The following is a 21,683-nucleotide window of genomic DNA, read 5'->3' as shown; positions in this document are numbered from 1 at the left end:
AGGAGATCTTTGGGAAGGACACATGTAAATGAGAAACAAGGCAACACCACTCAGGGACCCTGAGGATGTAGACAGTGGGCTTTATCATGAATACATTTGTGAAAAAATTTATTTAGGAAGTACTGTTTTTGGAGGCTGAAAGAGCTAAGACATTTAAATGTTTAGCATGGTGGTTGCCACATGGTTACTGGTAGCTACTATTATTCCTACTATTGTTCCTACTATTGTTCCTACTATTGTTAATATTTTCATATTGCTTGTGGAAGCAGAAGTCTCCATAGCACCTAGAACAAGACTGGGCCCTCCTTAAGCACTTGCTGCTGTACTGGGTGAGGGAGCTTGGAGAGGGAGTGAGGATGGAAAGGAGATGCCACATGGCTGAAGGTGGCTGGAGGAGAGACCACAGAGAAAGGAGCAAGAGGGAAAAAAAAAAAAAAAAAAAAAAAGGAAGAAATGTAGCTGCCATGGAAAGTGGAATGTGAACACTGAATTTTTTTTAAGTTTACCTATTTTGAGAAAGAGTGCACACAAGTAGGGGAGGAGCAGAGAGAGAGCGAAAGAGAGCCTCCCAAACAGGCTCCATGCTGTCAACACAGACCCCAACATGGAGCTTGAACCCACTAACCACAAGATCATGACCTGAGCCAAAATCGAGAATCAGAGGCTTAACCAACTGAGCCCTCCAGGTTCCCTGAACATTGAATATTTAAGAAGGCTTTGTAGCATGATGTGGACAAGACTATCCTCTGTTTCTATTTTTTATTAGACTATGCATTGATTGACAAAGTTTCTAGGTGGGCTTGGTACAGTACCAGATGTGGTGACATTAAAGACTAGCCTCAATTTAGGCTCTGTGCTAAAGAGGCTGAGTGACCCTCAGTCACACTTATGGTACAGATGAATATTATGTCCATTTCCTAGGGCTGCAATAACAAATTACCACCAATTTAGTAACTTAAAACAACAGAAATTTATTCCTTCATGTTTTAGAAAATCAGAAGTCCAAAATTCTACAGAGCCATACTACCTCTGGGGACTCAAGGGGGAGAATTTGTTTTTTCCTTCTTCTAGTTCCTCATGGCTCTTACCATTCCTTGACTTGTGGCTTCATCGCTCCAATCTCTGTCTCTGTAGTCACATTGCTTTCTCCTCTTTCTACAAATCTCCCTCTGCCTTTCTCTTATAAGCAACTTATCATTGGATTTGGGACCCACCTGAATAACCCAGGAGGATCTCATCTCAAGATCAACTTCAAAGACATTTTTTTTTCTAAATAATGAAACATTCACAAATGCATGGAATTGAAACATGGGTATATATTTTGGGGGCACTATTCAACCCACTACCAGCATGCTAGAACTCATAGGTTAAATAACTTGCCCAAGGTCTCAGTGCCAGCAAACAAAGGAGCTAGAAGAAATCTCAGTATAGAAATGTGAGGAGCAGTGAGGGAAATAACTTAAGACAGTATGATAGTTACTAAACAGATTCAGGGCTTCTCTCTTCACCAGTTCTCAATGGTTTTACCCAAAGATAAGAGTTATATGGGCATTTCCTGCAATGTTTAGAAGATATCTTTGAGTAACTGGAAAGCTTTAAGGAAGTTTTGTTGCCTTTTTTTTGTTTGTTTTGTTTTTGCTATTGAGATATCCAGTCTGAGACTCAAATCAAGGAACCATATCAGTGTTCAAATGGAAAAGGGAATGATTTCACATGGCCTCCATCCTTACAATCAATGAAAAACATTCATCTGTTCATACTGTTCCTTGTTCATACAGTTACTGAATGAACATACAGTTCAACTGTTCATACAGTTCAACAAATTGAATACCTACCTTGTGCCAGGGAGTGTGCTTGGCTGGGGAGACCATAATGAACAAGATGAATGTATTTCTTATCTTTGTGTAATATACTATAATATGGGAAAGACAGACAACAATAATAATAATAAAACAAGAGAGAGCTATTTTGAAATTTGAAAACTGCTATGAATAAGGTAGAATCCTGTGAGGGAGTCTATTATTGATTATTCTACTTTAGGTAGAAGAATTAGACAAGGTCTCCAAAATTTAAGTGAAATGCTCTAAAGGAGCTAGTGAGCTTGTCATGTTTTTAGAACAGTTAGAAGGCCAATATGGCCAGAACTTAGAGCTGGATGTCAAGGTAAATGGCATAAGATTGTAGAGGTGGGCAGGTGCCACTTTTCATCTTGCAATCCAGAGGCGGAAAGTACAAAGGATTGAAGTGTTTGTTATAAGTATGTGTGTTGGGAGAGGAGAGACTAATTTGCATTTTTAAAAATCTGTGGAGCAGATATTATAGGAGGGCAATAGACCTGTTAGGAGTCTATAGTACTGGCCTGAGCAGCAGATGGTGGAAGCTGGACTTGGGTAGTGGCTGTACATATGGAAATGTGAGGACCGATCTGAGGTACCGTTAGGAAGTAGATCCTATAAGACTGGATTGCTGTACTAAATGTTGGACAGGAACAAAAAAGGCAAGTGAGGAGCAAATGGATGGATGGTGGTGCATTTACAGAGATGATGCAGAATAAGGAAGGAACAATTCTGGGGAGGACAAGTAGAACCAGATCATGAAGAGATCTTGTAGTGCCATGTTAAGTAAGATAAGCCTATGAAACACCAAAGTGGAGATGTCAAATCAGGTATCAAATATATGAGTTTAGAGCTCAAGGCCATGGTCTAAGCTGGAGATATAATTAAAGAATCACCAGCCTATAGATGATATTTAAGAAAGCCATAGGAATGGACAAAATCACCAAGGGAGAGTAGGATCAGGTACTCCTTCAGGAAATGGATTTACATCTCATTCTGCCCTGATTTAAGCCTGAGTTCTGATCACTTTTGTGCTTTATCCTTTTCTAGCTTATAGATACATTGCTCTTTTTGTTTTGAGACCTCTAGACCCTCAAAGTTTCCCAAACCAAAACATGGCATTATCTAAAGATGACTTTGCATATAGAAGTCAGAAAATGTCTAAGGACAGCCAGTGGATAAAAGGCTTGAGCATGACTGGTAGTGCAATCTTTCACAAGAATGGAGTTTGACTAGCCACCTCAGGCTCCGATGGGAATCACCATCACTTCTCCAAAACATTGCATGGGTCACATAGATCGAATTTGTACTTGATTTCTACTTTTTGAGGTGTACTTACATAAATTAATGGATTTCTTTCCTGCAGACAAGTTCATGTTTACTGGTAACTGCCTCCTGCTTGCTCAGTGGACAAAGCCTGACACAGAACTATCTGCTACCTCTAACCCAATTAGACATGTGAGATATGGTCAAAATGTGGCTATACTAAAATTCAACTCACCTGAAACCTTCTTTAACAAAATTCAGTGAGATTAGATAAATTGAGAACTACTTGAGGTCGTTTTTGCCTTTTCCTGTTTATTTTCCTGGCTCCTAACATATGTTAGTGCCTGCCTCAGTATAAGTCAGTCTGAATGGCTGGTGAATTACCCTTAGTCTCTGACCCCTCTCCCACCATTCTGTCTACCATCACTCTTTATACCCTGCTACACAGCCGCCTTTCAATTTCTCAAACACACCAAACTCATTCTGACCTCAGGGCCTTTGCACCTCTGCCTGGAGCACTCTTGCCCCATATATTCATGTGGCTGGCTTCTTTTGGAATCCAATTTCAGCTCAGATATCATCTTCCCTTAGAGGCTATCTCTGACCACCCAGACTAAAGGAGGCTCTGTTTATTTCTCTCCCTACATTAATACCCATGTCCTGAATTATTGCCTCAAGTTACTTGTTCATTTATTTGTTTTTTATTTTGTTATCATATCCTTCCCACTCAAACAGAAGCTCCTTGAGGATTAGGCCCTCATCTGTCTGATCTTCCTGCATCCCCAGGCCTAGAAGACACTCACTCAATAAAAATTGGTTTAATGACTACAGGTAACATTATAACTTTTGATTACATGTCAACTTCTGTGCTTAAATCTTCACACTTATATCAGTACGTCCTCCTCAAAAACCCTTAGAAGGGGGTGGTTATCATTTTCTCAACAATCATATAGCTTGCTGCTAATAAAGCCAGAAATAAAAGTCAGGTCTTCCTGATATCTAAGCTCTTGTTCTTTACTTACCACTCTGCTCTGCAGTACTTCAAGAATGGGTGAAATTTATGACAAAATAAGATAGTGGAATTTTTTTCAGTTTTGAACTCCTTTCCACCTAGCTGAAGATACAGTCAAGATCATGTCATTCATTCATTTAAAAAAAAAAAATGTCTTGAGCATCTCCTCTGCTCAACACTCTGGGGTGATAAGGATTCCCAGACAAAGGAGCTCAAAAGTAGTGTTCAGATCTCTCTTTTTCATTTACCATTTCAACAAATAAGTAATGAGTACCTACTATGAACCAGTCATTATTTTAGTGTCTGGTCCAACTAGTCTGTCTGTCTTCCAAATTGCTGTGACTACCTACCCCTCAATGCCTGCCTCTTCACCTCCCCACCACCTGTCTTTCTTGGTTCTACTTTTCTATTGCAAAAATGGCTCATTCCATGTAGCAAAAGATATGGAGCAAAAGATAGCTCCAAGATTACACCATCCAAGCAGTAATGACAAATCAAAGAGCCTCTATCTCTTCCTTAGTACTAAAGTGTAAACCTCAGAAAACATTTTGTTGGTGCAGGTTTGGGTCATGTGACCTCTCTTGAACCAATCATTGTAGCCAGAGGAACACACTCAGAAATGGCAGGCCTCCCTTTGTGGTCAACAGCCCCATTAGAATCACATGGTGGGAGCAACAGGGAAGCAGTTTCCCAAAGAAAGGAGTTAATGTAAGATAGATGAGACAGTAGATATTTACTCTCTTAATTCATCTACTACCCACCAGATCCTCAGGAGCAGGGATATTGTCTCTCTTATTCACCACTGTTTTCCCTATGCTGAAGACAGCTCCTAGAACATTTCTTCTGAAAAGCTGTCTATTGTATTGATAGAATGAATTAAAAGAAGGACATTTTATTATCTGGAAAAAAAAAACCCCACATGATTTGCATTATAACATACTTCACAATGGATAACTAAATGCTACTGTTATACCACACTATTGTTGAGGACTGTTGATCTAGGGAGCAGGAATACTAATACTTCTGCTGCATAACTTACCAGGCTTCTTTGATAATTAAATGTTGTTAGACTGTGAAAGGGCTTTGAAATGTATTAAACAGCATACAAACACAAGGCATTTCACTGTTAATAGTCAGCTAGGAAATGAATGATCAGCAGAATTGTCTAAATAGGCTCTTAAAGGGGTATGGTAAAAAAAAATAAAAATAAAACTTTATAAAGAAAGTTTTGAATGGCAAGAAATGCTTAGGTAGCAAAAGACAATTTTCTAAAATGAGAGGTTTGAGAAGAATAAATCAGCAATGAATTTTGATACAAAACATTATTTAGAAAGCCTATACATATTTCTGATTAAAAGATATTTTCAAGAATGACTTTAGCAGAAATAATAAAATGCTAGGCATGAACCTATTTACTTAACTCTTCTAGCTAACCAGAATGATAGAGCTCACAACTCCCTCCCACCTCATGCCCTTGGCTGCTTTCAAGGCAGGGCACAAGCACTTCAGTTGTACGTTCAGTACTTTCATCATTTTAACCCAGGTGCCACCCCCTAGAAAATGACAAGTGGAAAGGAAGCCGGACTCCGTCCACAGACCAAGAGACCAATTCCGTTAACCAGATGGATGAGTTAAGGCACAGATAAACTGCTATCATGGAGACCAAGCACAAGAGCTTAGAAGAGCAAACCTGTGTATCCCTCACAGTCCAAAAGTGAGAGAGTGGTCTAGGTCTGAGTCACATGCTGACCTGCGGCTTCTTCATCATATGGCTTCCTAGGAAACTCCTATACTTTTTGCCAGCCACCAGGCAGGTGCCTGAGAGGAAAAGTCCTGACAAGTAGATTTATCTTTATGAAGATGAGAGATAATTTTCAAATATCACTCCTATTCATGCTCCCTTGGCCCTAACTTAGTCACATAGTCACACATAACCCCAAGGGTTAGAGCACTGAAATACCCAGTTGGACAGCTGTGTACACAAATAACACTTAGGCCAAGGAAAGGGGGTTATTTCTAGGAAAAGGGGATTATGGTTACCGGAGGACAAACTAGCAATCTCTGCTATGGCATGCATATACCGAGTCCACACCATGTTTGAGGCTTTCAACTATGTGTAACACAATGACCTGCAGGGGCGTCTGGGTAGCTCTGTCAGTTAAGCGTCTGACTTCAGCCCAGGTCATAATCTCACAGTTCATGGGTTTGAGCCCCACGTTGGACTCTGTGCTGACAGCTCAGAGCCTGGAGCCTGCTTCAGATTCTGTGTCTCCCTCTCTCTCTGCCCCTCCCCCACTTGCACTGTCTCTCTTTATCTCTCAAAAATGAATAAACATTAAAAAACTTAAAAAAAAAGACAATGACCTGCATTCCAGAAGGCAAGAGACACTTTCACATATAGCAATAACCCTCACAATAAGGTGAAGTATGACAAGGAGTAAATATAAACCCAGTGTTATAAATGTTTAAGGAAGGGTTGTTTTTTCCTCCTCTGAGTGGACTTGAGGAAAAATTCTTGGATGAGGTAAAATTTGAAATGGGTCCTTAAGATTCAGTAAAACTATAAATTTAAGAAAAAGGGCTGGAAAGAGGGAGAGATGGGCCTTTAAGTCACTACAGTGGAAAGAACTGGCATCCCAGACAGTCATTTTCATACCTATGACCTTTTGAGAACCATCCAGCAATACTCCCCACCCCCCGCAGAAAGAATAACTATATAAAAGTAGGTATTTTTGGTTATCTTTCCAAATATATTCTCTATTTTCTTACTGAAGACAATTCTTTTAGTTGAGCATATTGCCCTCCATAGCCTTATTTAGAGTTATATGTGATCATGTGACTAACTTTGGGCCAATGAGATATAAGTGGAGGCATTGTATACAACCACTGAGAAGTATTTGTGAAGAAATAGTTTTCCTTTGCACGCTCTCCATCCTCCTACCTGCAATTCAAATGTGATAACTAGAGCTCTGGTATCCATATTGAGTCAGAAGAATGAGAGCTAACCTTGAAAGTGGCAGAACAGAAAGTTAAAATTAGCCTAGCTTTCCTGATTACTCTATAAAATCCCTGAGTAGAAAGCCATGAAGTGCCTACCTCCAGACTTCTTTAAAACAAAAACAAACAAAAATGTTTAAGCCACTGCTATTTGGAGTTTTATGTCACATTCAATCACACCAAGTCCTCAGCACAAGTAGCTTACATGTCCCACCTGGTACTAAATCAAACTTAACAATGGATGGGGGGTAAACCAAAAGGACATTAGTGCCCTATTGCTACCATACACATTACCACAAACTTGGAGGCTTAAGGCAACACAACGTTATTCATCTTACAGTTTTATAAGTCATAAATCCAACATAGGTCTCACTGCACTAAAATCAAGGTGTCAACAAGGGATGTCCCTCCCAGGAGGTTCTTGGGGAAAATCCATCTTCTTTCTCATTCTGGTTGTTGGATGAATTTAGTTCCTTGCAGATATAAGACTAAGAGTTCCCATTTCTTTGCTAGTTTTTGGCTAAAGACTATTTCCAGCTTCTAGAGGCTATCCACATTCCTTGGTTTATGGTCCCCTTCCTCCACCGTTAAACCAGCAATAGTGGATCAATCCATCTCACATTTCAAATCTCTCCTAAGTCTTTTTCCAACACTGCATATCTCTGCCTGCATTTTCCACATTTACAGCCTACCAAAATGATCCAGGATAACCTCCCTGTCTTAAGGTCTGTAACCTTAAATTTCATCTTCAAAGCTCCTTTTGCCATGTAAGGTAACAAATTGACAGGCAACAGGCTCCCAAAGAGCATGCACATTTTTGGGTATCAGTCATAGTCTGAGAACATGAAGTTCCCTCAGTGTACCTTTCTTCTCCTATCAATTTAATATCTTGTTTCAGCTGTCCTCCTCACTTACAGGTGTTATTACCCAAGAAGTCATCTATACTGGATGCTTGGGGTCCTTGGTAGCCTTGACCTAGTCAGGTATCCTGGTCTCCTCCAATTCTCAGGAATAATACAGTATCTTTGCCCAAACTCCAAAGAAAATTGGGCGATGTGTCAACTTCATAGAAACATATAGTAGGTTTTTGATGGGCCAGATTGCAGGCCAAATTTGGTGAATACTGGGAGTTTTTTCCAAGAAGTGTGGGGTTGGGACCAGAGCTAATACTAGTATCTGTCTCAAACCTTCCTTAAAGTCTGCAGCTGAAAGAGCCTAGGAAACTGAAAAATTACTTAGGTCTACTGAGTAGGTTGCAAAGAGCAAGTTCCTTACAGATTGTTTCAGGTCAGATTTGAGGATAGGATTGGAAAATGGATGTATTCTACCCAAGGAAGTAATTTCAGAGAGAAGAGAAAGAAGGGAATAGATGCTCCTCCAAGAAAATGAGGAGATGGAGTACCATCTAAATTATCTGGATGGAGCTGAAGAAGTCTTCTGATTGGTAATGCTCTCCTTAAAATCTCATTATGGTTTGGGGAGCCTGGGTGGCTCAGTCAGTTAAACATCCAACTTTGGCTCAGATCATGGTCTTGTGGTTCACGAGTTCAAGTCCCATGTTGGGCTCTGTGTTGACAGCTCAGAGCCTAGAACTTGCTTTGGATTCTGTGTCTCCCTCTCTCTCTGCCCCTCCCCCACTTCCTCCCTATCTCTCTTTTCTCTCTCTCCCTCTCTCTCTCTCAAAATAAACATTAAAAAAATGTTTTTAAAAACATTATGGTTTGATTTTTGTACTTTGTCCCTGATGCACTTGGAGGAAAGAGGCACTTCATTGTGAGGTCAATGGAATGTAAGCTCCAAATGGACAAGGACCTCATCTGTCCTTTTTTCTTTACTCCCCAGCTCTCAGAGTCCTGCTTTTCATAGGTAGTAACAAATACATATTACATGAATAAATGAATGAATGCATTATTGATTAATTGGTAGACATCCAAGTCCCTCTTCAATCTTTTTTTCCCAGTAGTCAATGTGGCCTATGCTTAAAAGCTTATGGTCTAAAGTCACATGTGGATCCAGGTCCCACCTCTGCCATTTATCCTACCAGTGTGTTACCTAAGTCTGTCTCCTGTCTGTAGCATATAACCAATAATTACTACTTGGCATTGTGAGGTTTCATTGAGATAATAGATAAATAGTGCTTAGTAAAGTTCCTGACAGTCAATGGGCATTTTCTCTTAATGTTAGTCCAAACCCTCTGGTAATGCCAAAGTGGTCTCCCCTTGATTGTCAAACTTTATTTCCAGGCTCCTATCTGCCATTGCTCGTGTCAGTTACCCTGTCCCTTTAGCATTTTATGCACACATGTGAGTATATGTGCACACACATGTACATATGCAGATATCACAGGGATCAAAACCAATATCTTCTCCATGAAGCCACCTATTATGGCCTCAATCAGAAGTCATCTCTTCATTTTAGAACTCTTGGATGCTGATTAAGTCACTGTTGCATTTGTCACATACCAATGCCTAGCACAGTGTCTAGCATATAAAAAAGGAAACTAACACATTTTGAACAGATGGATGGATGGATGGATGGATGGATGGATGGATGGATGGAAACTTATGTTCTCTGGCAGCTCCACAGCAATTTATTTATTTTCATAACCACTCTGGTCACATAGCGCCTGACCCACAGTAAGGGCTCAATAAATGTTGGTTGGATTGGGAAGAAAGGGGAAGAAAAATCCAAGAAAGAGAAAATCAAGACCAATGTCCACCTGGATCCATCCTCCTTTTCAGGGCATCCTGTTGAAAGGAGTTATTGAGGAGAGAGGCAGGGAGTTGACAGCCACTCTCTGGACTCTCTCCCAGGGCCTTTTTAGAACAGGAAAGTTAATTATGGAACCAGATTAACAGTTTCTTTTTTGATACAGTCAAAGTAAAACCAGCAGGATGCAATTTAGCTCTTCCCCACTTTCCAAATAGCAGCAAATTTTCATACAAAACAAAGAGACACTTGAATTGCAAATTACTTAGAGAATCAGCTAGCAACCCCAACGGAAGAATATTTCTTGCTACTTTCAAAACCAAGCTGTTGCCTTTTCAGGTTTAACCATGTAGTGGGACCTTCACAAAAGCCTAGGCGTCTTGCTGTTTCAACTCTGGGCCAAGTGGAGAGGAGGAGGAAGAGTGATTCATTGAGGTTTACTGAAATGGCACAGTGAGGTCTTTTTGTTCACATTTTTCTCTTCTCCACATGGTCTCCAACTCTCAGATCACTGGTCTCAATTCACAGAATTGGGACTGACAATGTGTTCTCAGAGGTCATGTTATCCAAGGGTGGCAAGAACAAATGCCTACAAGGGCAGGCAGGGATGTAAATGACTGAAGCAACTGGTCAGGATATGCGGATGTGTCCACTAGGAAGTGGGTGAAGACTGGGATGAACCCATCCAACCGCCAGTGTCATGTGGGAATGTTGGCTCACTGTCAAGGGTCACTAGATCTGACAAGTCCGTATTCTTTTCCAAGTCTGGATTCTTATTCAAAATATCCTTTGTAGCTATTGCAATGGAAAAAAGTACTATCTATTGGCTGGATACATCTTGTAGGCCACCAGTTTACAACTTCTAATCTAGCTCAACTTCTTCTCTTGATAGATGGAAAAACTGAGGTAGGGAGAGGGAAATCATTTATGAAAGTTCACCAAGTCACAAAGTCTTCTGACTTCTCATCTTGTGCCTAGCTGATTATGCCATACAGCCTCCCTCAAGTCCCTCTCTCCTGCAGGACACAGGGCAGCTTTATTTTCAAACGAGCTTTTAGAAAATTTGACTTTCTGATTCAAATAAATAAGTCCTATTTTTACAGAGGATTTGGAGGATGCATCAAGAATAAGGATATAATAAAATGAAATCGCACATAATGTGATTTTATTTCTGGAAAGACTGGAGCCTGAGGTGGGAACCTGGCTGGAAACAGGATACTTCCAGACATGGCCACTGGAGGGCAAGGTGGCATCTCAGTTGGGTTAGCCCCAAATAGGTCAAAGGAAAGTTAGGACAAGGGTTGAAAATGTCTATGTTTACTGTAGCCAGGTTGTTGGCAGAAATGAGAAAAGGAGACCAGATGGGGAATAGAGTGAAGGAAGGAAATACATCTAAAGGACTCAGATACCACTCAGATTTGGCCCGTGTCACCCTGTGGCAATGCACACAGTTGACAGTCTTTTTGATTTTTTAAAAAAAAATTTTTAATGTTTATTTTTGAAAGAGAGAGAGTGTGAGAGAAAGACCGAGCATGAGCAGGGGAGGCACAGACAGAGAGGGAGACACAGAATCCTAAGCAGCTCCAGGCTCTGAGCTGTCAGCCTCCAGTCCAATGCAGGCCTCGAACCCCTGAACCGTGAGATCATGACCTGAGTCAAAATCAGACGCTTAACCGTCTAAGTCACCCAGGTGCCCCTGATTTTTTTCAAGTGAAGCTTGAAACCTTTTTTTTGTAAGCTTTTTCAATGTTTAAATGTAGATCAAAAAAAAAATGTGAATCAAACAAAACACATGGAGGAGTGGGATTGGGTTGTGGGCTTCCTCTTTGTGATCTCTGCCAAGTGACTCAGTGCAGATGGACAGGGCACTGCACAGGTCAGTCTGCTGAGTGGAGAGTTTGAAACCAGTCCAGCTACAGACCAGTAGATAAGGCTGGCATGAGGATGACTGAGGAAAGAGAGATGGTCCATAGACTCAGTGCAGCAGCCCCCTGGGGAGAGTGGGCTTCAATCAGAGCCATCAGAGCCTGTCCAGAGCAGCCTGGACAGATCCTTGGGGGAGAAGATCTGCACAAATCCAAAACACCTACCATAGCCTTTTATACTGTATGTGTATAACCATCTTTACTTTGCTAAGTTAAAATAGATTATCTCCCTTGGTAGCCCTGTGGGAGATTCATCCATTTTCTCAAAAGCAGAAATGTTAAAATCATTAAAGGTAGCATTGAATGTGTAAATTCTTCCCATTTTACTGTAATGACTCACTGAATAAGTGGAAAGGAGCCCTTGAATTTTAGAGGTCGTGGACCTCCCCAACTTAACATTTTTCCAAGCTTCCATTTCATACTTTGTAAAGTGAGAATGAGGTATTTCTGACCTACCTTCCTGTATTAGTGAAGATTTTTGATTAGGAGAAACAGAAAACCCAGTGAGCTTAATCAAAAGCATGCATGTATTAGTTCACACAACTCGAAAGTTCAAGCATCTAAATCATAGCTGGATCCAGTTGCCCACACAATGTCAGGGCTTGGTATCCATCACTCAGAACTGCAGACTTCATTTTTCTCATTGGAGCCAGCAGCTCCAGGTGCTTCCTTACCTTTCTAAGTACAGTCAAAAGAGATCTTCTCCTCCCCTACATTGTCCACTTGAGTTTCGGGACTGACTTTCATTGGCCTGCTGCAGGTCCTATGCTCATTTCTGAACCAGTTGATGTGGCAAAGGAGATGAAATGCACTGAGTGGCTGGACCAGTACACATTTCATGAAACAATTAGGCATTTAGCTGGAGTCTCTGGGAACATGATGTACATTCCAGACCATAGCAGATACAGTGGTAGACTTGATTCCCTGATAGGAATAAACTGTTCTTATTGAAACAACTTCCTGGGAAAGTATCCAGATCTGTGGAGTTTGTTTAAAGCTGAAACCATGCACCTGGAGAGAAGAAGACAAAATACTTGATTAGTGCCTGATGTCAAAATGAGATTGTATATTTTGTATATATTTTCTCTCTGTTTCTTGCAGCCTTGCCTTGATAAAAGGATTGGAACCGGTGACAGTTGTTTCAATGACAACAGTGTGAATAGTGAGTAGTTTTTCCTGTTGTTTATTAGTTATAGAATATGGACTTCTCTCTGGTACCAAAATGAGCTTTATTAAACTACCATTCCTTCCTCCAATTCATTTAAACAAACTGGCTTCATTGTTAAATCGAATGCCAGGTATATGGCTTACATTTCTTTCCCCTCATCACACACACACACACACACACACACACACACACACACACACACACACCACAGAGCAATATAGGAACTGTCAACTTGCAGACCATTCAAGGTGTGTTCATGGCTGCAAATAACAGAAAATACAGACTCAAGATGGCTTGAATAATAAAAAGTAAAGCAAAGAAAAATGTTATTAGCACTCAGAACAAGAAGTCCTAAAGTAGGATAGGTCCATAGTTGGTTAATTGAGTAGCTCAAAAGTGTCATCATAATTTGGATTTTAAACTCTTCAGTGGGCTGTCTCTTTCATTTATTTCTTTTTATCAGCCTTTCCAGAAATCCCTCAATAGGCTTTTACTCATGTTCACTGGCCAGAAGCCAATGAAAAAATACCCTGCTTGAATCAATACCTTGCAAAGCAAATGGGACCAGTTTGATTGGATTAAACCAAATCATGCGTCCCTTCCTGGGGCTAGGGATAGGACCTATATCCCCTGAAGTACACGGTCACATAGAAGAGAGAATATCTGAACATAATTAATGTCTTGTTTAAAAGGATAAATGAAGGACGAATAGTTATTGTAAAAACAATCAATGCTATCTGCTATAAGGCAATACTAGGCAAATCTTAGTGATATTTCCTGCAAGATGAAAGTTTGCATAGGTACCTAAGTTCCAAAGTGTCATATACTTCACTACTGGAGTAAAAGCAGGCACCCAGCCTTGGCTAACCTCGCCCAAAGTCACTGATTAATTGAAGAAATATTAGAAATACTTTTGACTCTGGATATAAAACCCAAAGCCATTATTATACCATATGCAGACTGTCTCCAATTTGCATAATTATAAACTCCTCCTCAAAAACTAAGCATTGCTGCCAACTTAAAAAAAAAAAAAACTACAAAGTAGTATTAAATATGCATTGCTAATTTGACTTTTTAATTTGTCTGGGATATTCACAAAGACATGAACAACTCTGTAGATACTGAGGCTTAATAAAATCTTCCACCTGTATAAAAAGAAATTAACAGGGAAAGCTAAAACCAAAAATTTGTTAAAGAATTTGACTTTATGTCTGAAAATTATCAATAAGAGATAATTCTATTAAAATAACTCCCACATTCACTATTCTGTGTGTTGACTAACATCATTCAGGTGTAGCTCTTGTTTTGTTCAGCCAAAAGAAGGTAATATTTCTTCAGATGTCTCCATTCTGCTTTTAGTCACCTGTGAGCTATGTGTGTTCTTATATTTGAACTTTATATGAAGTGATTGAGGAGATGCAAAAAGATCTTCTTGCCCCCAAATCTATTAGCAATCTACCTAAAATATCCACAAAAATCCCTGACTTGGGCTTTGAAGGTCTCAGCTATAGTAAAAATATGCTATCTGGCCAAGTTATACTGTTTTAGGCTCCTCATTTGAGTTCATTAGTTAGCCCCAGTGATGACTGAGACACAAGATACAGATGTGCATCCAGAGAAGTGCTCCTGGAGATAAATTACAAACCATGTATACAAGCATAACTCAGAGGTACTGGGGGTTTAGTTCCAGACCACCACAATAAAGCAAATACCACAATAAAACAAGTCAAATGACTTGGTTTCCCAGTGCATATAAAAGTTATGTTTACACTACACTATCGTCTGTTTACATGTGAAATAGCACTATGTCTAAAAAAAAACAATGTACACACCTTAATTTAAAATACTTTATTGCTAAAAAGTGCTAGCCATCACTGAGCTTTCAAAGAGTTGTAATCTTTTTGCTTGTGGAAGGTCTTCCCTTGATGTTGGTGTCTGCTGACTGATCAGGGTGGTGGTTGCTGAAAGTTGGGTGGCTGTGGCAATTTCTGAAAATAAGATAACAATAAAGTTTGCCTCTTCAATTGACTCTTCTTTTCACAGTTTCTCTGTAGCATGTGTTTCTCTTTGATAGCATTTTACCCACAGTAGAACTTTTTTCAAATTTGAAACCAGTCCTCTTAAACCCTGCTGCTGCTTTATCAATGAAGTTTATGTAAATATTTTAATCATTTGTTGTCATTTCAACAATCTTCACCACATCTTCACCAGGAATAGATTCCATCTTAAGAAACCACTTTCTTTGCTTATCCATAAAAAGCAACTACTCATCCATTCACATTTTATCATGAGATTGCAGCAATTCAGTCACATCTTCAGGCTCCACTTCTAATTCTAGTTCTCTTGTTGTTTCTACCACATCTGCAGTTAATTTCTCCACTGAAGTCTTGAACCCCTCAAAGTCAGCCATGAGGGTTGGAATCAACTTCTTTCAAACTCCTATTCAAGTTGATATTTTGACCTCTTCCCATGAGTCATATTTTTAATGGTGTCTAGAATGGTGAATCCATGCCAGAGGTTTTCAATTTACTTTGCCTAGGTTATCAGAGGACTCACTATCAATGACAGCTATAGGCTTATAAAATGTATTTCTTAAATAATAAGATTTGAAAGTAAAAATTACTTGGGCTATAGAATGGATGTTGTGTTAGCAGGCATGCAAATAGCATAAATCTCATACATCTCCACCAGAGCTCTTAAATGTATTCATTGTCAATGAGCAATAATATTTTGAAAAGAATATTTTTTTTCTGAGCAATAGGTTGTAACAGTAGGTTTAAAATATTCAGCAAAGCATGTCGTAAACAGATTAGCTGTCATTCAGGCTTTTTGTTCTTGTTCTTGTTCTATTTATACAGCACAAGCAAAGTAGATAGTGCATAATTCTTACGGAGCCTAGGATTTTCAGAATGGTAAACGAGCATTGGCTTCGACTTAAAGTTACCAGCTGCACTAGTCTTTAAACAAAAGAATCACCCTGTCCTTCTAAGCTTTAAAGCCAGGCATTGACTTCTCCTCTCTAACTATGAAAGTTAGAAATAGAATCTTCTTCTAACAAAGGGCTGTTTTGTGTACATTGAAAATCTCTTTTGTTTTTTAGTGCAGCCATCTGTATTAATTACCTTAGATCATCTAGATAACCTGCTGCAGCTTCTACATCAGCACTTGCTGTTTCACCTTGACTTTTATCTCATGGAGATGGCTTCTTTCCTTAAACTTCATGAATGAACCTCTACCAGCTTCAAACTTCTGCAGCTTCCTCACCTCTCTTAACCTTCTTGGAAATGAAGAGAGTTAGGGCTTTACTCTGGATTAAACTTTGACATAATGGAATTTTGTGGCTGGCTTGATCTTCTGTCCAGACCACTAAAATTTTCTCCATATCAGCAATAAAGCTCTTGTACTTTCTTATCATTCATGTGTTCACATGTGTTTAATTTCTTTCAAGAACTTTTTCTTTGTATTTGCAATTTGACTAACTGGTACAAAAGGCCTAACCTTCAACCTGTCTTGGCTTTTCACATGCCTCCTTCACTGAGCTTACTCAGTTTTAGCTTCTGACTTAAAGTGAAAGACATGACTCTTCCTTTCACTTGAAAACTAAGATGCCACTGTGGGGTTATCAACTGACCTAATTTCAATACTGTTGTATCTCAGGGAACAGGGAGGCCTGCGGACAGGGAGAGAGATGAAGGAACAGTCAGTGGACGAGTCAAAATACACACAACATTTATTGATTGTTCAACATTTTATTGGAGTATGGTTTGGGACACAATAGTAACATCAAAGATTACTGTTCACAGATCGCCATAACAAATATAACAATGAAAAAGTGTGAAATACTGCTTGAATTACCAAAATGTGACACATATGTACATGAAGTACGCAAATGCTCTTGGGAAAATGGCACCAGTAGACTTGCTCAGAAACCCAGGGTTGTCACAAAAGTTTAATTTGTAAAAACCACAATATTAGCAAAACACAATAAAATGAAAGTAGTAAAATGAGGTATGCATGTATAAATATATGTATATGTATCTATATATCAAAGATTATGTGTAAACACAACACACATATGTACAGTGTTACATAAGTGAATTCCTTTTAAATTTTTTTCTTAATGTTTATTTATTTTTGAGAGAGACAGAGACAGCAAGCAGGGGAAGGGCAGAGAGAGAGACAGAGACAGAATCCAAAGCAGGCTCCAGGTTCCAAACTGTCAGAACAGAGCCTGATGCAGAGCTCAAACTCATAGACTGCGAGCTCAAGACCTGAGCCAGACTCAGACATTTAACCGACTGAGCCACCCAGGCACCCCTTAAGTGAATTCCTTTTAATAAAAGCCCTTCTATAACCTGTTTTTTAAACTTACAATATATTACAGACATCTTTACATTGCAGTATATGTGTATTTGTATACACATAATTTTTTTTTTTACCATTAATTAGTATTATGTCTCCGGAACGAATGGCAATTTATTTACTCAATTCCCTATCCAAGTATATTAGTCATTGCTAGTTTCTAGTGTTACTATTTTAAATTACACCAAATATTTTTATGCACAGGGATCTTTCTCCACATATATGGTTATCTTTTTAGTCAAGTTCCTAGAAGGATGATTGCTGAGTTAGTGAAAGCTTAACCAGCTATGTTAAAGGGAGAGTCATAAAGGGCTAGAATCTTGGCCCTGGATATGGGCTATCAGATCACGGGCCCTCTGGGGGGTTCTGGGTATGCCAGTAAAGCCTTGAGCTCCTACAGAAGGGAGAGGTGAAATGACAGGGGGAATAAAATGGGGACAAAAATGCATGACCTATGAACGTTTTTAATGCCACATTTTTATCTTTTGCTGTAATGAAACAATAAGGGAAGTACTGTTACAGGCAATCATACTTATTTTTATGTTTACTTGAGTAGTATGTATCAATCTTTTGTCTAGACTGTAAAGTCCCCATGGGTAGAAGCTGGGTCTGATTTTCTTTTGTTGTTCACTAATATGTGCTGAATGCCTGACATTTATTGTGTGTGGATGTGTTTGGGGGAGGGGGGTTAAAGAGTAAGTTAATTACATAGAAAATGTTTCATGATGGAAGGGATTTGGAAGGAAGCTCCTAAAGAGTGAAATGCTAGGGACTCTATTCTCTTCCCAATCTTCTACCCAATGCCCAATATGACTTTTGTCTATTATACTCTCTATCCCATAACAGTGGAAATGGAAAGCCATACAACTGCAGATGCATCAACTATATTAGGGCAAAAGATGATTCTGTCTCAGGAAATAGTGTATAAAACAAGTTGTTACACATGAGTCATCCCTATCAGTCAAGATTTATCTTTAATGTAAATCACTCAACCACTGACCTTAGTAGGGTCAACCTATTTTCATGACCAGCATTTGATTTATTTTTACCTCTTACTTCCCTTTCTAAACAAGGTGAGTTTCTGTGAGATTATGAAAATCAAGGGAGAAATGGACTTAGAGATGTGAATTTATATTAAATTCTAGCCATTGCAATATTCTATAATGTGCCAGTTTGACTTGCCCCAAAAACACACTGGAAAGAGATTTTTTTCTTTCCATAAATGATACTTTTCTCTTTCCAAAAGTGTTTCCTGTCACATCATTCAGGGTTTTATCTAAGCTTCTTGAAGTCTTGTCATCCTTCCCAGAGCAGTGAGGTAGTTTTCATGCTTCCTAACTCACTTAACATTTGTCTGCTCTTCTGTGCCCAGCCAAAGAGCAAGCTAAACAGAGACACCCTAAACCCATCAGCCAACTGACAACTCCATAGATTCCTGGACTTGAGAGTAGTATTAACCCTCAAAGTACTTCAACTATCCTTGAAGAAAAAGAGAGATTGCTCTTTGGCTTTTCAAAGTGAAGTCTGGAGACCAACAGCATAAGCATCCCCTACTAGCTTCTTAAAAATCCAGAATCCCAAACCTTATCTCAGATGTAATGTCATATTATACATTTCTCAAGACACTTGGGTATTTGGTATGCACCTTACAGATCTAAAGGACAGTCTCTTGGGTCCGTTCTCCCTGATATCTCTCTGTTTCCAAAATATCTCCCTGTTTTAGGCAACAAAATGAAGCATGTGTAAAGTATGGAATAACTAAAAGTGCATTACTTCAATAACTCACACCATTATGTTAGGCAAGAAAAATCTTTCATACTAATTTAAAGGATATTTTCTCTATTAAAAAAAAAAAACTACTTAGTCCTGAGAACATTTCATTTTTTCAAAGCAATTTACTCCCCATTCTCTCATTTGTTCTAAATAATAGTCCTACAAAAAGACCAAATCATGGCTAAAAATGAGGGGTAAGAGGGACGCCTGGGTGGCTCAGTCGTTAAGCATCCGACTTCAGCTCAGGTCTGATCTCATTGTTCATGAGTTTCAGCCCGCATCAGGCTCTGTGCTGATAGCTCAGAGCCGGGAGCCCGCTTCAGATTCTGCGTCTCCCTCTCTCTCTCTCTCTGACCCTCTCCTGCACGCTCGCTCTCTTTCTCTCTCTCTCTCTTTCTCAAAAATGAAAAAACATTTTTTTTTAATGAGGGGTAAAAAAAAAAGTGATCTTTGGTGCTCTCAGACTCTCCTTATGAACTTATCTCTTATGGTTTCCAGGACTCTCAGACTCTAAATCTTACTTCAAGCAAAATCTATTCTTGGAATAACACACAATGCTAGCCGTTTATTATTTTCACAGATTTGTTCTAACAATTTGTAGTCCTATCTCTCAAGATGAAAGAAATTCTTGGTCTCCCATTAAAGGAAAATTACACGTGAGAAACTTGAAGAGATAAGAAGTATTGACTGGATCAGAGTTGGCAAGTAAGTTTCATATGAGCAATTGAGAGCTTCCTGGAGTTCTGTATTAAAAAGGATTCTGAGGCTGCATCTGGGTTAACCAGGGGAGAAAAAAACGGGATCAATCAGTGATATCTGCTCTGGGTATGAACATAGCCATACATCAGCCATATAATGTTTCATACTAACATTTACTAAATCTTTACCCGCCATTCATTGTCAAGCTTCTTGTATGCTGTCTTAGTTATCTATTGCTAAGTAACAAATTACCCCAAACTTTGGTAGCTTAAGAGAATAACATTTATTATCGTATAGTTTCTGAGCATCAGGACTCTTTGAGCTGCTTTCCTGGGTTCTCTGTCTCAGGGTTTCCTATGAGGATACAATCAAGGTATCAGCAGAGGCTACAGTCTCATTCAAAGGCTAAGTTGGGGAAAGATTCAAGATCACTTATGTGGTTATTGGTAGCATTGAATTCCTTGAAGGCTCTTGGCCTCACCATAGGGCAACGATGCAAGAGTGAGAGAGAATGTTCAGTGAAGTCACAGTATTTTTCAACCTAGTTAGAGAAATACTATGCCATCACCTTTGCCTGTTGTACTCATTAGATACAAGCCACTGTGTCCACTCAAGGGAAGGGTGTGAATACTAGGAAGTGGGAATCACTGGGAGCCCTTTTACAAGCAGCCTGCCATAAATGCATTATCCCATTTAATCTCCACCATGACCTCTTTTTTTTTTTTTTTAATTTTTTTTTTAACGTTTATTTATTTTTGGGACAGAGAGAGACAGAGCATGAACAGGGGAGGGGCAGAAAGAGAGGGAGACACAGAATCGGAAACAGGCTCCAGGCTCTGAGCCACCAGCCCAGAGCCCGACGCGGGGCTCGAACTCACGGACCGCGAGATCGTGACCTGAGCTGAAGTCGGACGCTTAACTGACTGAGCCACCCAGGCGCCCCTAATCTCCACCATGACCTCTTAAGATATGTACTGTTATTATCCCATTTTTACAAATGAGGAAGCAGGCATAGAGAGGCATTCATTTATTCAAGATGATCTAGCTGATAAGGGAGAGAGCTTGGATTTTGAATTTAAAGCTGATGTAATGGTTACTAAGCCTTTTGCCATCTCTAGAATTACTCTACAGAGTGGTCCTCAAAATGTTTTGACAATGAACCCCTGAGTTAGCAAAAACTCAGAATATACCCTTACTATGTGTATATGTATTTATAAAGGACATCTTAATCTATAATTAAATATGAGTTAAGCTTACTTTTAATAGTGATTGTGAATAGAAGTTCTTCTATCCATACCACCATGGATTGTCTTGCCCTCCCCTGGAGTCACCCCCACACTGGAAACTACCAAGCTAACACCTTTTCAACTGTGGCATCCTATGATCCATGACTCCCTAGTGGACAGTCCATGGGCTGGTTGGAGATACAGTGAGAAGCTTCTCCTTTCTAACCACTTAAAAAAGGAAGAAACTGGCTGTCATTCTCTTCCTCACCCCATGATAAATGTTAGGAGAAATGTTGAATGAGTAGGAGTTTTACCAATTCCTTCTTCTTACTTAGTTTCATCAAGTCACTTAAGAAAGAATATTGCAGGATTGGAGCAGACTTCTCCCAGCTCAGAGCTGTGGGGCTTCACTATGGAAGAAAAAAAAAATGCTTTTAAATCTTCTTCCTGATCAGACATGAGAGGTGGGGAAAAGTGCAGATGTAGTTTCCAACTGAGGCTCTCTGCTTTATAAGGAACAATTTATTATTGTCTAAAAATTACATGTTTATTTTAAACAGGTAATTCATTCACATGAAAAACATGTTTAATGCATTATGACTATTCAGTGATAATTAAGCTTTCCCCATAGCCTGTCCTCAACCTCTCTGCTCTCTTCCCCTAATATAACCATTTTGTGTGTGTGTATCCTTCCAGTGAGAGTCTGTGTCC

The 21,683-nt window shown here is 39.4% G+C and overlaps 1 protein-coding gene across 2 annotated transcripts in view; it reads left to right on the top strand.

The window, feature by feature from the left end:
* ATP10B (ATPase phospholipid transporting 10B (putative)) overlaps nt 1-21,683 on the top strand; it is a 262,525-nt gene that overhangs the window by 50,782 nt on the left and 190,060 nt on the right. The window contains exon 2 of one of the 2 annotated variants that reach the window (XM_078446512.2): nt 12,846-12,906. The exons of the other annotated variant lie outside the window; for it this stretch is intronic. The gene's annotated coding sequence lies outside the window, so the exon portion shown is untranslated. The remainder of the gene's footprint in view (nt 1-12,845; nt 12,907-21,683) is intronic. 2 annotated transcript variants of the gene reach the window in all.

This window comes from Panthera onca, chromosome A1 (genome assembly GCF_046562875.1).
Source record: "Panthera onca isolate mPanOnc1 chromosome A1, mPanOnc1 haplotype 2, whole genome shotgun sequence".
Classification (NCBI taxonomy): Eukaryota; Metazoa; Chordata; class Mammalia; order Carnivora; family Felidae; genus Panthera; species Panthera onca.
Note: the sequence above shows the minus strand (reverse complement) of the source record. Positions and strands in the feature narration are given on the sequence as shown.